The 6497-nt window shown below is 47.8% G+C and overlaps 1 pseudogene; it reads left to right on the forward strand.

The window, feature by feature from the left end:
* Nucleotides 1-1695: 1695 nt before the first annotated feature.
* LOC102028082 lies at nt 1696-5821 on the forward strand (annotated as a pseudogene).
* The last annotated feature ends 676 nt before the right edge of the window (nt 5822-6497 follow it).

Raw genomic sequence — 6497 nt, forward strand, 5'->3', positions numbered from 1 at the left:
GGACTTTACAGGTTTTTTGTTGTTGTTTGGGTTTTTTTGTTTGTTTTTTTCCAGTACTGGGAATTGAACTCACGACCTTGATCTTGCCAGGCAGGTGCTGTGCCGCTGAGCTAAATCCCCAGCCCCAACTTTACAGTTTTTAGAGAAGTCTTGTACACAAATATGGTTCCACAAGCAGATGAACTCCTGCTCTATTAAAACCCAATTTCCCAATTCCTACTACTTATAGTACTTCCTAGTCATGCTATTCTTCAGCTGTTTATACAAAATCATCATTCACCGGGTCCTAGTACATTATTTTTAGTTGAGATGGAAACTTAACTTACTTAAAGTGGGTATCAAATGCCACTTCATTGACCAAGGATGCCAGCCATTGCAGGAAAACATGCACTGGGTTCAGACACCATTGGTCTCCACCATTAGTGGAGCTATGGAGGGCAGGGCCACACCTTCCTTGTGCCCATGTAGATTTTCCCTGAGGTGTGCTATTCTCCCTTGCCCTTCATCCTGGGACAGGAAGTAGGAAGGGGCAGAGCAGGTTTCACCACAAGGAGGAAGGACAACATTTCCTCTGTCTTACCTATCATTAGGCCTAGATCTGAGAGCTGAGTCCTGAAGTCCACCCAGAGTAGTGGGCTGAGACTTGAGGTGTAGTAATGTTGGTTTGGGACCAGAGAAAGTTCATGAAAGGCTCTTGTTTTATATTAGTCTCCCACATCTGTAAGCCTTCAGCAAAGCTGCATGCGTTTCCAGGCCACTTTCCACTCTCCGCTTCTCCCTGTGGAAGACATATGCCCCTGCATGTCATCACAGTCCTATGTGTAAGAACAGCAGGTGTGGCATCTGTATTTTCCACCGCGGTCATAAGTTACTTGTGGACTATAATCATCTTCAACTCTGTTTGTTGTACATTCAACCAAGGAGTCTAGATAGAGATATGTTTAAAATCCTTGTCACCATAAACCCTCTTGGGGATTATTATGTATAAATAAAGACAACTATCTAAGTAAGTGTTGTTTAGTTAGGAGAAACAACAATACCAAGAGCAGAGCAGTTAGGCTAAGAAACCAGAGTTTAAGTCCCGACATTGCCACTGTTATTTTACAAATGGCTCACCAACTACACATATGCCAGATTCTTATCGCAAAGAACTGAAAGACACAAATCAAAAATAATGCCAAAAGTTTATTTGAAAAGTAAGGAGGAGGGGAAAGTGGCTCTGTAGAGAGAACTTGGGTCAAAGAGAGGAAAGGATAAAAGCAAAAATAAAGTGAACTCTAGTGGGCTACTGTGAGGAGTCACCATAGTGGCTTAGAAGACAATGAACTGTGATGGACTTGTTTGCACAAAACTTTGTTGTCTAGCGGGACTTGGTGGCACACACCTGAAATCCCAGCACTCAGGAAGCTGAGGCAGGAGGATCACGGCCAGTTCAAGGCCATCCTGAACTACGCAGCGAGACCGTCTCAACACCGCCCTCTCCCCTGCCAAAAAAAAAAAAAAAAATAGGAAAAAAATCTTTCTGCTGTCTTCAACGAATGAAAAACTGTTTCCTTAAGCCAGAGAGGCAGTAGCAGGGGAGCCCTTCCTGTCAGCTCTCTCGGTGTCGCGGGGCGGAGGCCGCACGCGGCCCAGGAGCACAGCAGCCGTTGGGCTCCAGTTCCCTGGCACTGAGCCGGCCGCGAGCCCCTGGCAACGCCCGCCTGGACGGTTCCTCGCCGCCGCCCCAGAGCCGCAGCCTTCGAGCCGAGGTCGGCGCCTCGCGGGACCCTGTGAGGCAACCTGGGGTCGGGGGTGGAAGGAGCGGCCGGCTGAGAAGACCGCACGGGTCAGCTTGAGGAATCCGCAGCCGCTGAGGTAACCCAGCCACTGCACTAAGGAGACTGGGACAGGGACTACCAGACGGCTTCCGGCTTGGGAGAACAGAAGCAACCCGCAGTGCCCCCTTATATAGGGCCGTAGGGAACCGGAAGTGGCGTCATAAGCGCTCCGCCTAGCGCCGAGCAAGGCCTAGGGCTGGTACCTATGTCGGGGTGGTGGAGACACTGATGGCGAAGGCGTCCCTGAGGAACTGTTAAATTATATGACAAAAGCGGGTACATTTCCGGATTGGTACATTTGTCTTGTCAGAAAATTTAAGGCAACAAGAAAAGAGCTGGAAGAATATTAAGATGGAGAAGAAATAATTATCAGTGAACTTAGTAACCGTCCACTCCCAGACCGTCCACCTTGGACTCAGATTGCCCGAACTGAACTGTGGAAACTTAATGCTAAAAGGTCCTCGGGACTGCAGGTTTAATATGAAATTCTTTCTAAATATTCCGTCATAAAAAATTTTAAAATATAGAAGAAATGAGTTGCAGTTTTGAACATCTCTGAATATATTTTGGATAGACACTAAGTAACTTGCTTCAGCGGTCTTAAAGGAACAGAGACACTTAACCTTTACTTGATGGAGTCCTAAAAAACCTGTTCCATTGGGTAAAAATCTGGAGATTTCATTGCAGTCATGGCTTTCCCATATTACAGCAGTCTGCATCGAGCTCACCTAACTTTTGAATATCTGCACACAAATTCAACCACTCATGAATTCTTATTTGGAGCGCTTGCTGAACTAGTTGATAATGCAAGAGATGCTCGTGCCACCAGAATAGATATTTATGCAGAAAGGCGAGAAGACCTTCGAGGGAGATTTATGCTCTGCTTTTTGGATGATGGAGCAGGAATGAATCCCAGCGATGCTGCCGGTGTTATTCAGTTTGGGAGGTCATCCAAACGAACACCTGAGACCACCCAGATTGGACAGTACGGGAATGGGTTAAAATCTGGCTCAATGCGCATCGGAAAGGATTTTATCCTGTTCACCAAGAAGGAAAATACCATGACCTGCCTCTTCCTGTCTCGAACTTTTCACGAGGAAGAAGGCATTGATGAAGTGATAGTCCCATTGCCTACCTGGAATGCTCAGACCCTGGAACCTGTTACAGACAATATGGAGAAGTTTTCTATTGAGAAAGAACTCATCTACAAGTATTCTCCCTTCCACACTGAGGAAGAAGTGATGAGACAGTTCAGGAAGATTTCTGGGAACAGTGGAACACTGGTGATCATCTTTAATCTCAAAGTCATGGATAACGGAGAGCCTGAGCTAGACATAGTCTCAAATCCAAGAGATATCCAGATGGCAGAGACTCCCCCAGAGGGCACCAAGCCAGAACGCCGCTCCTTCAGAGCCTACACGTCTGTGCTCTACATTGATCCCCGGATGAGGATCTTCATCCATGGGCACAAGGTACAGACCAAAAGGCTCACCTGCTGTTTGTACAAACCCAGGATGTACAAGTACACATCCAGCCGTTTTAAGACCCGTGCAGAGCAGGAGGTGAAGAAAGCAGAGCATGTAGCATGGATTGCTGAAGAGAAGGCCTGGGAGGCAGAGAGCAAAGCTCGGACATTAGAATTACGTATAGGTGGCAATCTCACACGGGACTCCAAGGTGATGTTACGACAGGTCCAGAACACTGCCATCAACCTTCGCAGAGAAGCTGACGTCAAGAAGAGGATCAAGGAAGCCAAGCAGCGAGCACTTAAGGAACCTAAGGAACTGGATTTTGTTTTTGGGGTCAACATTGAACATCGGGACCTAGATGGCATGTTCATCTATAACTGTAGCCGCCTGATCAAGATGTATGAGAAAGCAGGCCCACAGCTAGAAGGGGGCATGGCCTGTGGTGGGGTTGTTGGGGTTGTTGATGTGCCTTACCTGGTCCTGGAGCCTACACACAACAAGCAGGACTTTGCTGATGCCAAAGAGTTCCGGCACTTGCTGAAGGCAATGGGGGAGCACCTGGCACAGTACTGGAAGGATATTGCCATTGCCCAACGTGGAATCATCAGATTTTGGGATGACTTTGGATACCTTTCTGCCAACTGGAACCAGCCCCCATCCAGTGAGCCACATTACAAATGCAAGAGAGCTATGGAAGTCCCAACCACCATCCAGTGCGATCTGTGTCTGAAGTGGAGAACCCTCCCCTTCCAGTTGAGTTCAGTGGGAAAAGATTACCCTGACACCTGGGTTTGCTCCATGAACCCTGATCCTGAGCAGGATCGTTGTGAGGCTTTTGAACAAACTCAGAAGTTTCCACTGGGGACATACAAAAAGGACCCAAAGACACACGAAAAGAAGCAAAAGGAGCTGTCAGAGAAAATTCGGCAGCAACAGGAGAAGCTAGAGGCCCTTCAGAAAACCACCCCTATCCGCTCCCAAGCTGACTTGAAGAAATTGCCCTTGGAGGTGACAACCAGACCTTCCAGTGAGAAACCTGCTTGTAAACCACGGCGTCCTTTGTCACCACCTCTACCTGCTGTGATCAGGAACACCCCAAGCAGATCTTCCCTGCAATCTCCCAAAACAGTCATCCAACCCCAAAAGGCTCCTGTCATCAGCAGTCTCCCAAAATTTCCTGCATCAGCAGCCAAGATAGAGCCTAGTACCTCCAGGCCGCTCCAGTCACCCAAGGCACCCCAAAAGCTCGTTGATGCCCCGGTCAAGACTACATACTGTTCCAGTCCTCTGGTACAGCCACTGTCCTCATCTCTACCGCCCAACTCCAAGAGCTCTTGGGAGGTCCCTGAACCCAAAGCCGTCAAGACTCCAGCAGTCAAGAAGTCAGAGCCACCTATTAAACCCTCCAGGACTACCACGGCTCAGAAGCGGAGTCTTCGGGTCACAGATGAGGAAGAGGCTGGGAGAAGGAAGGAGAGGCGCAAGCGGGGCAAATTTGCCATGAAGGAGGAAAAGGAGAAATCAAAAGAGCTCTCAGACAGTGCTGGGAAAGGGGACTCAGCTAACCACAGAACAGCTTACAAAGATATAGGGCTTGGTGTGGAAGTACACATGAACGGGGAGTGGTACACAGGCCGTGTCACGGCCACGGAGGTGAGCCAGAATGTGGTGTGGTGGAAGGTGAAGTTTGACTATGTACCCACAGGTAAAACTCCAGGAAACCACTGGGTGGAGAAAGGCAGTGACAATGTGCGGCTGATGAAGCCTCCAGTTGCAGAGTGGCAGCCCCTCACCACACAGCCCGAGGATGGGGAAGAAAAACAGGCTGTGAGGGCTCAGCAAGCTACAGCCGTGGCAGAACCCTCTGTCCCTGACTGCGTCCATACCAAGCCTGACACCAGTGCTGTGAGTATCAAGCAAGAAACTGTGGACCTTCTGGTCCGGATTCTCCATGAGTGCTTACAGTATTTCTGGCCTCCAAGTTTTCCCATGTCCAAAGAGGAACTGAGAACTATGAGTTTAGACAAGCTAATATCTTTTCCTCTAGAAGAGTACTTCAGACACTACGAAGTGCACTTGAAGAACTTGTGTAGTTCCCACCAAAGCCATGCTGACTCAAGGGCCGGGGCCTCCAGGGAAAGCCTGTGCGAAACAGAGAACCAGCTCCAAGAGGCACAGGAGAAGCTGCAGAAGCTGAGGACCAACATCATGGTGTTCCTGCGAAAGGACACAGACTTCAAAACAGGGGATGAGCTAGATGCCTACATCGAACACCTCGTCACCAATGGGGATTTCAGGGACTGGAGCCAGAGATCAGCTCCCCTGCCCACCTACCCTTCAACACAGTAGCTTCTGGCAGGGAGGATTCCATTTATGCATTGGTGTACTTGCCTTTGATTTGATTCATGTGAGACGTGTGCTTTTGAAGGGGAAGATACCTTAATTCTTTCAATCTTCCTAAGTTTCTAAATATTTATTTTTTAAAGGAAAACAAAAAATATCATAAAGGCTTAAAATAAACTGTAAAGCCTGTTTTCTTTCATTGTGCTTTTGTACAGTAGCCGAACAAGTCACATATTGAGATACAATTTAAGTTTCTCGTTGTAGTTCAAAGTTTCACAAAAGAGCATTTAGTAATTAACAAAGCCAGGGATATAGCTCAGCAGCATAAGTGCCTGCCTGGCAAGTGCAAGGTCCTGAGTTTGATTTCCGGTACCCCCTCCCCCAAGAAAAAGTAATTAACAAAAAGAGAGAATTTAACACATTCTCTTCCCATGTAGGTCATACCAAAACCCAAAGTAAAAATGTTACTTGTAAAGTAGCATAAAAGGCCGGGCGTGGTGGTGCATGCCTGTAATCCCAGCACTCAGGAGGCTGAGGCAGGAGGATCGTTGCAAGTTCGAGACCAGCCTGGGCTACAAAGTGAGCTCAAGGCCAGTCTGAACTGCATAGTGAGACCCTGTCTCAAAAAAAAAAAAAGACTAAATAAATAAAGTAGCATGAAAGAAAATGAAGGCCAGGTGTAGCAGTGCACACCTGTAATCCCAGCACTCAGGAGGTTGAGGCAGGAGGATCGCTGAGAGTTTGAGGCCAGCTTGGGCTACAGAGTGAGACACTGTCTCAAACAAACAACCCCATAATTCCAAACACTATGAATTTATAAACAATAGCTGTTCTGTGGACTCAGTCTGGAGGCTAGAAAATCCAA

Source organism: Chinchilla lanigera, unplaced genomic scaffold, assembly GCF_000276665.1.
Source record: "Chinchilla lanigera isolate Chin_1 unplaced genomic scaffold, ChiLan1.0 scaffold00073, whole genome shotgun sequence".
NCBI lineage: Eukaryota > Metazoa > Chordata > Mammalia > Rodentia > Chinchillidae > Chinchilla > Chinchilla lanigera.